General features: G+C 49.8%; 1 long non-coding RNA gene across 1 annotated transcript; it reads left to right on the top strand.

Moving 5' to 3' along the window:
- The first annotated feature begins 1,040 nt into the window (after nucleotides 1–1,040).
- Nucleotides 1,041–8,603, top strand: LOC115900291. Its single transcript, XR_004059948.1, has 3 exons — nucleotides 1,041–2,887; nucleotides 4,856–5,001; nucleotides 8,483–8,603. It is a non-coding gene; the product is annotated as an uncharacterized LOC115900291 (long non-coding RNA).
- Nucleotides 8,604–9,911: the final 1,308 nt, after the last annotated feature.

The following is a 9,911-nucleotide window of genomic DNA, read 5'->3' as shown; positions in this document are numbered from 1 at the left end:
CATATATACACACACACGCATATATATATCTCTCTTTACCCCATGATCTCCAATCTGAAGACAGAGAAATTCGCATGAAAGAGGCACACTCAGGGTGGTCTGAGGGCAGAGCCCTGGCGTGGGCAGTGGGAGTTCATGCTCCTGGCCAGCTTTGCAGCTCTCCTGCTGGGAGCACTCAGGCAGGGCATCCACTTGGGCTTCTGGGAGCCTCTGCTTCCTCCTTCAAGGCCTGTGGCTTTCAAAATCTTAATATGGAATCCCACCATGATAGCCCAGTGTTTCTCAATCCTGGCTGCTCTTTTGAAAAACTGGAGGAACTTTAAAAATACATACCTCTTCTCAGTCCCCAGAGATACTGACTCAATGCCTAACTTAAAAAGCTGCTCAGGTGGGCACAGTGCCTCACACGTGTAATCTCAACCCTTTAGGAGGCCGAGGTGGGAGGATCGTTTGAGCCCAGTAGTTCAGGACCAGCGTGGCCAACAGGGAGAGACCCCTGTCTCTACATAAATAATAAAAAATATTAGCCGGGTGTGGTGGTCCACGCCTATGATCCTAGCTCCTCGGGAAGCTGAGGAGGGAGGACCGCTTGAGCCAGGAGGTCAAGGCTGCAGTGAGCCAGATCGTGCCACTGTGTTCCAGCCTGGGCAACAAAGCAAAACTCTTGTCTGAAATAAATAAATAAATAAATAAATAAATAAATAACAACAGAAGAAAGAAAGAGAGAGAGAGAGAAAGAAAAGAAAAGGAAGGAAAGAAAAGAAGGAAGAAAAAAGAGAAAGAAAATTAGAATGGGAAGAATTTCAGTTTTACAACTGTAACTGATAATTTTAAACGTGTATTTATTGTAAAATAAAACCCGGATACATAATCCAATGGATCCGATGTACGGCTTAACTAATTACTACAAAGTGAACTGCCTCCGAGACCAAGAAAAAGAACTTTGCCAGCCACAGCAGAAGTCTCTCCACGTGCCCCACCCCAGTCACTCCTTCCTCTACCATAAGTAGTCATCCTTATTCTGACTCACAGGACGCACTGATTGCATTTTTAGCAGCAAGTCCGCTGGAGGTGGGAGTCGCTCCGGGAAGCTTCTAGGGCCGTCAGGGCCCATTCCCTCCGCTAACACCCCTCTCTCCCCAACCCTCAGGTTGCGCAAGACCTCTCCGGCCAGGCGGACCCCTGGGGCGGGCTCAGCAGTCCTCCTCCACGCTCAAGATGCAGTTTGATGTATCCGTAGAGGACGCAGTTTCAAGTTTCTCCGGATAGAGAAGCGAAAGAGGATCCGAAACCGCGCTTCACGTTGCTCTGGAAGAAAGCAGAAGCGCGGGGTTGAGGGCGCAGACCTGGGCAGAGGAGAGGCGCGTAGGTCTGCCGGGACGCAGCGCTGGGCGCGCGGTGGCGCACTCGTGGCCTGACGCATCCGCGAGACTGCACGCGGCCACGCGGGGGCCCGGAGCGGGCTGGGGCGTGCGCGGGCAGCGTCGAGTGGGCCCCTTGGGGGTGGGGATGGGGGTGAGGGGCAGTCGAACTAGGGAGAGAGTCTGTGGAAGGGCTCAGTTGTCACTTCACACCTTTCCCCGGTGTTTATTGATCTTTAACTCTCTCTGTCTCTCTCTGTTCCCTCTCCCCTCCCCTCCCCTCTCCTCTCCTCTCCTCTCCTCTCCTCTCCTAGCTCTAGTCTCCTCTCCTCTCCTCTGCTCTGCTCTGCTCTCCCTCCCCCCCCTTCCTGTCCACCCTTTGGGGTCATCTCTTCCAAGAAACCACCCGTCTCTCCCAGCCCATAGGAAATTGTCTCTCCTGTGAGCTTATCCAGCCTCAGCGGTTCTCATCCATGCCGATACCGGTCGCTTGTGGAACCCTGTAAGAGTTCCTCCCTCTCCCTGTAAAATGGGGATAAGGTGGGTGATGCTGAGGCCAGCGCCGGGCACACTCACCTTCACCTTCTTCCTGAGAGAGGAAGGAGCCTGGAGACCTGGATTCTACCTCTGCCCCCAACCCCCACCACAGGCTAGCCCTGCCACCACCTGCTGGTTCTTTGGGCAAGTCACCCCTTCATTGTACTTCCATTTCCTCAGCTCCAAAATGAAGGAGGTGAGTCCAGTGTGGTGGCACCTGTAGTTCCAGCTACCTGGAGGCTGAGGCAGGAGGATCGTTTGAGCCCGGGAGGTGGAGGTTAGAGTGAGCGGAGATCTTGCCACTGCACCCCAGCCTGGGCAACACAAACACAGCAAGACCCTGTCTTTAAAAAAAAGTCATAAAAAATAGAAATAAAATGAAGGAGGTGAACAATTCAGGAATTTTGTATGAATGCCATAATGACCACATTAGAAGGAAGTAGCTTTCCTCCTCTCTTTTTTTCAATCTTGTGCAGATTTTCTTCTAAGCCCCAGCTTCCCCTCTGCCCTCTGCCCCCTCCTCCCTCCCTACCATCCTCCAGCTCCCCAAAGCCCTCCCAATTTGAGCCTCCTTTGGAAAACATCTCTGAGGATGGTACTGTGGGTATCGGTGACTAAAGGGCTCCAAGGACACCCCTCTGGGGGATTTCTGAAATAATGAGGAAGTCCATTTCCAAAGTCACAGGAAATCCCAACTGGGCCTCCCAGACAGTTGGCCACTGAGTCTGTCCCTGAAGGATCTGCTTGACTTGCACAGTCTTAAAGGCATCATGTCGGGTTTTTTAACATAATTTCAGTTAGTAGCCAACAGTTCAGATCAAGGGATCACACGGCCTGTTTGAGCTGTTCTTGCAGGGTCACGCATGCTCCACTGAGCCGTGGGAAGTGTCCACAGCCAGCCATGGGAGCCCTGTGGGTTCTGAAGCTGACATTTCTGCTTTAGGTGCCTTAAGCTGAAGAAATGCATAGTAGAAGGAATTGGAGTGCAGGTGAGTGCAGTAGGGGAAGTATTTTGCCATCAGAAACCCTAAGCCTTTATGGACGAGAAATTCTGCAGGAGCAGACTGGCCTTGATCCCGGAAATGTCACATTGGACTCCAGACCTTGCTTTTCCTCATCTATACAATGGTTGATCAGACTAGTGGTCTTTTTTTTTTTTTTTTTAGAACAGAGTCGCCCGGGCTGGAGTGCAGTGGTGCAATCTCGGCTCACTGCAACCTCCGCCTCCTGGGTTCAAGCAATTCTCCTGTCTCAGCCTCCCAAGTAGCTGGGACTACAGGTACACACCACCACACCCAGCTAATTTTTGTAATTTTAGTAGAGATGGGGTTTCATCATATTGGTCAGGCTGGTCTCAAACTCCTGACCTCAGGTGATCCACCTGCCTTGACCTCTCAAAGTGCTGGGATTACAGGCGTGAGCCACCACATCCGGCTGAGATTAGTGGTCTTTAAGGGGCCTGTGGACTCAGCAGTTTAGACATTTTAGGGCCTGTGCACTTCCGCGGTGATGGTTTCTTGTTTTGTCCTCACTCAGAGGGCACATTCCTCAGGCTGGTGGTGTGGGCCATTGTCCTAGAGTCCCTGGGGCCAGGCCCTACCATGAATTCTACCTCTTTCCCTTCAGCCCTTGTCCCTCCCTCCATGCCATGACTTGGCACTGTTCCTGTCTTTGCAACACTTCACCAGCGCCTCCTCCTCTGACCTTTCAAACTTTCCTGCCCTCAAACTCTGTCTCCCCACACCTCCCTGCCTTCCACTCCATGTTTCTGCCTTCTCCCTCAGCCCACAGATATTACTGACCATGGTTGCCAGCCCTATGTTAGGCCTGGGAATTCAAGAGAGAATTAGAGCCCTCTGTGGACTCCCAGCTCTACCAGGGAGAGAGACCCACAAACAGGGATAGAGAGGGGTAAATGCTTCAGTGGGTGAGTACAGGGCCTGCGAGGCCACTCAGCTCAGACTGAGGGAGTCAGAGAGAGCTTCCTGGAGGAGGCAGTATCTGAAGTGAGAAGCGGAGGGAAGTCCACCAGGCATACAGTAGGTCAGGGAGAGTGCTCCAGGCTGAGGATACGGCATATGTGAAGGCCCAAGGAAAAGCAGAGCATGAAGCATGCAGGCCCTGGAGGGGTGAAGCTGCATCTGGGGAGGTCCCGTCCCAAGGCTGAGAGCAGGTTTAGGAGTCTGGAAACGCTGCATCCCCTGCTGTCTCCCTCGCTGTTCAACTCCTTCTAGGCCTGACATTCCCCAGCTCTTTGAAGACAAGATCATGCAGATACTTTTCAGCACACACATCTGGTCTCCCTGGCAAGTGCCCAGCTCTGGGCCTGTACCCTCCCAGCAGCGCCACCCAAGGTGGCCAGCCTGAGCTCATGAGCTGCTCACTGGGGTCCCTCCCCTGACCCTAACCCTGCTTCAGTCACCCACTAAGGGATCCCTGGCATGCAACATGTCCTTGGCTCCAGAGGGGTTAGATCCATGGAACTCCAACAGGCAGAGCTGCCCCTTGTGGCATTTTGAGTACTCGTGGGGACGGTTTGGGTTGTTGCAGGGATGTGGGAGGCACTGCTGGCATTTGGGCCAGAGACCAGGATGGCTGAACACCCCTGCAATGCTCAAAGCTGCCCTTTGGGACAAAAAACAAAAAACAAACAAAAACTGTTCTAAGTATTCTGATTTTCAAATGTCCCTTCTGTAGCGTCCCCTAGTTTGTTCTACTTTCTTTCTGTGTCCTGACCGAAAATCAAGAGTGCCTTGACTGCTCCGTGACCCAACCAGCTGCAGGGCTTCCCAGCAGGCTTGAACCCAAACCAGGGCCTCGAACATTCCCAGGCACTGAAAAAGATGTCTAAGTTATTGCCCAAAACCCTGAATGAAACTGGCCCCAGCCTTGAGCCCAATTCTTTAAAACCTCAGAAAAATTCCACACCCTGATCCCATGGCTGTGGACACACCTAGGTGGACCTCCCTTTCTCTCCTGGCCATCTGAGGATGTGCACAACCCCGTGGAAGTGAGCTCCCCTAATAAAAGCCTGGACTCATCACACTGGCGCTTCGTGCTTCTCTCCTTGGAATCCCAGCAAGCCCCCTTCAGGATGATTCAGGTACTCCCTTGTGGGAACTCCCCTGCCACCACTTTTGGGGCAATCCTAGCTGAGGGCTGGGGGTGAAACAAGACACTTTCACATATTCGTGTCAGTGAAAAACCAAACTCCATTTCACACCTAACCACGAGGTATTTTTGAATATTTTATTTTATTTCATTTTTTATTTATTTTATTCTATTTTTTGAGATGGAGTTTCGCTCTTGTTACCCAGGCTGGAGTGCAATGGCTCGATCTCGGCTCACTGCAACCTCTGCCTCCCAGGTTTAAGCGATTCTCCTGCCTCAGCCTCCCAAGTAGCTGGGATTACAGACATATGCCACCACACCTGACTAATTTTGTATTTTCTTTTTTTTTTTTTTTTTTGAGACGGAGTCTCGCTCTGTTGCCCAGGCTGGAGTGCAGTGGCCAGATCTCGGCTCAGTGCAAGCTCCGCCTCCCGGGTTTACGCCGTTCTCCTGCCTCAGCCTCCTGAGTAGCTGGGACTACAGGCGCCCGCCACCTCGCCCGGCTAGTTTTTTTGTATTTTTTTTTAGTAGAGACGGGGTTTCACTATGTTAGCCAGGATGGTCTCGATCTCCTGATCTCGTGATCCGCCCGTCTCGGCCTCCCAAAATGCTGGGATTACAGGCTTGAGCCACCGCGCCCGGCCTGTATTTTCAGTAGAGACAGGGTTTCACCATGTTGGTCAAGCTGGTCTTGAAAACTCCTGACCTTAGGTGATCCAACCGCCTCAGCCTCCCAAAGTGCTGAGATTACAGGCATGAGCCACAGCACCCAGCCTATTTTTTATTTTTGAGACAGAGTCTTGCTTTGTCGCCCAGGCTAGAGTGCAGTGGCACAATCTCGGCTCACTGCAACCTCTGCCTCCTGGGTTCAAACGATTCTCATGCCTCAGCCTCCCGAGTAGCTGGGATTACAGGGGTGCACCACCACACCCGGCTAATTTTTTAATTTTTAGTATAGGTGGGGTTTCACCATGTTGCCCAGGCTGGTCTTGAATTCCTGACCTCAGGTGTTCCACCTGGCTCGACCTCCCGAAGTGCTGAGGTGTGAGTCACTGCACCCAGCCTTTTTGCATATTTTAAAACATACTCTGAGAACGCAAATGAATGGAAGATTCGACTTTGTTATTGTACAGAACTTTGCCCACAGTTTAACCATTTCAGAGAATCACAGCACTGATAGCGGCTTCTCTCCCAGGTTCAGGTCCCCAAAACAGCATCCTCCACTATCGGGGTTGGTGGCTGGGCGTCTGTGATGCTTCCCATGCAATGTGAGCAGTTGCCCACTGTCTCCTGGACTCCTAAGACCCTTCCCTCACAACCCTAAGACAGTATTGGCTTTTCACTGTGATGGCGTTAGTGACATAAAAGCCACTGTGGGCCGGGTGCAGCGGTTCGCACCTGTAATCCCAGCACTTTGGGAGGGTGAGGCGGACAGATAGCTTGAGCCCCAGAGTTTGCCCAGACCAGCCTGGGCAACATGGCAAGACCCCATCTCTACAAGTAATAATAACAAAATTATCTGGGCGTGGTGGCATGCACCTATAGTCCCAGCTACTCAGGAGGCTTAGGTGGGAGAATTGCTTGTGCTGGGGTGGTCAAGACTGCAGTGGGCCATGATTGTGCCATTGCACTCCAGCCTAAAAAAAAAAAAGCCACTGTGGGTGAAACTGCTGGAACTTCAGGAAGCAAGGCAGCGGCCGCGAACTGGGCAGGTCTCTGTGCGCTCCCCTAGGTAAGCACTTGCAGGGAAAAAACATGCCTGTGTCACTTAAGTACGTACCCTTTTGATCTACTGTGTGATGAAGCAGGCATGCACACAGAGTGCCTACTCCAGAGCAGGGGCTGGCTCGCAGAAACAGCTTGTCAGAGGTGGAGCCACATGACCCTCTGGTCCGGGGAACACCGTTTATTTTATTTTTTTAATTAATTGTATTTATTTATTTATTTATTTTGAGATGGAGTCTTGCCCTGTCACCTAGGCTGGAGTGCAATGGTTCGATCTTGGCTCACTGCAACCTCCACCTCCTGGGTTCAAGCAATTCTCCTGCTTCAGCCTCCCAAGTAGCTGATATCACAGGCACACACAACCAGGCCGGGCTAATTCTTATATTTTTAGTAGAGACGGGGTTTCACCATGTTGGTCAGGCTGGTCTCGAACTCATGACCTCATGATCCGCCTGCCTCAGCCTCTCAAGGTGCTGGGATTACAGGCGTGAGCCACTGCGCCCAGCTGGAGAACACTGTTTATACGGGAAAGAATGACGAACAGACACATGATGGGTATTCAGATCTGGGCATTTGGCAGACAGACATTTTCTCATAAATGAGCAAAGTGAGCCCGTCCCTTCAAGAAACGGAAGCATTTGTTGCCAATAATAAAGTTGGAGCTTGGAGCTTTCAAGGGAAAATTAGAATTTTGGAAAATCTGTATACACCACCACAAGTTTGACAACTTCTCAATATTTAAAGATTTTTCTGATGCGATGGATAGCAGTGCTAACAAATGCTATTTTTTTTTTTTTTTTTTTTTTTTTTGAGACAGAGTCTCACTCTGTTGCCCAGGCTGGAGTGCAGTGGCCGGATCTCAGCTCACTGCAAGCTCCACCTCCCGGGTTTACGCCATTCTCCTGCCTCAGCCTCCCGAGTAGCTGGGACTACAGGCGCCCGCCACCTCGCCCGGCTAATTTTTTGTATTTTTTAGTAGAGACGGGGTTTCACCGTGTTAGCCAGGATGGTCTCGATCTCCTGACCTCGTGATCCGCCCGTCTCGGCCTCCCAAAGTGCTGGGATTACAGGCTTGAGCCACCGCGCCCGGCCACAAATGCTATATTGTGACACTGTTCAGTGTCATGTCATCTTTTGGAAGATGTATGCGATTTAATGGGTACCAAATTTCAAAATGGCCACATGATGCTGCAAATCATGTGTGGATAAAACAGCCATTCACAGTACAAGATAGGCCAGGTACAGTGGCTCATGCCTGTAAAACAGCCATTCACAGTACAAGATAGGCCAGGTGCAGTGGCTCAGCACTTTGGGAGGCTGAGGCAGGCAGATCACTTGAGGTCAGGAGTTCGAGACCAGCCTGGCCAACATGGTGAAACCCTGCCTCTACTAAAAACAGAAAAATTAGCCAGCCATGGTGGTGCGTGCCTGAAATCCCAGCTACTCAGGAGTCTGAGGCGGGAGACTCACTTGAACCCAGGAGGTGGCGGTTACAGTAAGCCGAAATGGTACCACTGCACTCCAGCCTGGGCAACAGAATGAGACTCCTTCTCCAAAAAAAAAAAAAAGGACAAGACAGGCCCATGCATTTTAATAAACCATTGATACGGTTTCAGATTCTACATTATAACCAACCTTAAAGAAACAGTTGCTTGTTACGTTTTGGTGTAGCATTAAAGAAGAATATTTACAATTATCTGAAAAAGCTGTCAAAATACTCATCTTTTTTTCCAACTGCGTGTTTGCAGGAAGCTGGATTTTCTTCAATCAAAACAATATATTGCGGGGCACAGTGGCTCACACTTGTAATCCCAGCAGTTTGGGAGGCTGAGGCGGACGGATCACCTGAGGTCAGGAGTTCAACACCAGACTGGCCAACATGGTGAGACCCCCATCTCTACTAAAAATACAAAAAAATTAGCTGGGTATGGTGGTGCACGCCTGTAATCCCAGCTCCTCGGGAGGCTGCGGCAGGAGAATTGCTTGAACCTGGGAGGTGGAGGATGCAGTGAGCCGAGATCGCAACATTGCCCTCCAGCCTGAGTAACAAGAGCAAAACTTTGTTTCAAAATAAAAAAACAAATAAAAATTTAAAAACCCCCAGCATATTGCAACAGACTGAATGCAGAAGTAGAAATGAGGCTCCCACAGTTAAGACAGTTGCTTGAGACGTTTGCAAAAGTGTAAAACAACGCTGTTTTTCCTCACTAAATTTCTCTTTGTTTTGGAAATGAAGATATTTTTTGTAAAAATATGTTGTTTATGTTTACATGTAATGAGTTCATTATTCCTTTTTGATAAATTAATAAATATCTGGGTCCTCAATAATTATTTTTAAAATTTTTTTGTAATTTAAAATACAGATGAGGGCTGGGCACGGTGGCTCACGTCTGTAATCCCAGCACTTCGGGAGGCTAAAGTGGGCAGATCACTTGAGGTCGGGAGTTCAAGAACAGCCTGGCCAACATGGTGAAACTCTGTCTCTACTAAAAATACAAAAATTAGCCAGGCGTGGTGGCACGCGCCTGTAAACCCAGCTACTCAGAGGCTGAGGCAGGAGAATCGCTTGAACCCAGGGGCCAGAGGTTGCAGTGAGGGGAGATCTGCCCTCTAGCCTGGGCGACAGAGCAAGACTCCTTTTCAAAAAAACAAACATGTAGCAATGAAGCCATTAAAATAATTTATTTTTTATTTCTTTTTCTTTTTGTATGAATCGACTTTTGATAAGAAAAAATAATCTACTTTTTAAAGAGCTGGGTTTAGGTGGTGGGACACATATTGGGTGCAACAATGTTGAGAACACTGTCCTCTGGTGGTTACTTCCAGTATAGTACCAGACAAGAGGGGAAGCTGCGCTTGCTATTCTAGGACTGACCACGAGACGGCAGAAGAACACAGTATTTGCTTTTCTATTTCTGTTATCCTTGCTTTTCTTTTTCTTTTCTATTTCTGTTTGCTTCTTTTCTATTTTCTGTTCCTTCTTTTCTATTTTTTTTTTAATTTAAGTGTAGCTAAGGGAACTTGCTATGTTGCCGAGGCTGATCCCCAACTCCTCGGGTCAAGTGACCCTCCCACCTTGGTTTCTCAATGTGCTGGGATTATGGGCATGAGCCGCCATACCTGGCCCAAAACCGTGTTCCTAGTCTCTAGGTTGATCCTCAAAGCCTCACACTCAGC

This window comes from Rhinopithecus roxellana, chromosome 11 (genome assembly GCF_007565055.1).
Source record: "Rhinopithecus roxellana isolate Shanxi Qingling chromosome 11, ASM756505v1, whole genome shotgun sequence".
In the NCBI taxonomy this organism is placed as follows: Eukaryota; Metazoa; Chordata; class Mammalia; order Primates; family Cercopithecidae; genus Rhinopithecus; species Rhinopithecus roxellana.
This window is presented reverse-complemented; position numbering and strand designations above follow the sequence as displayed.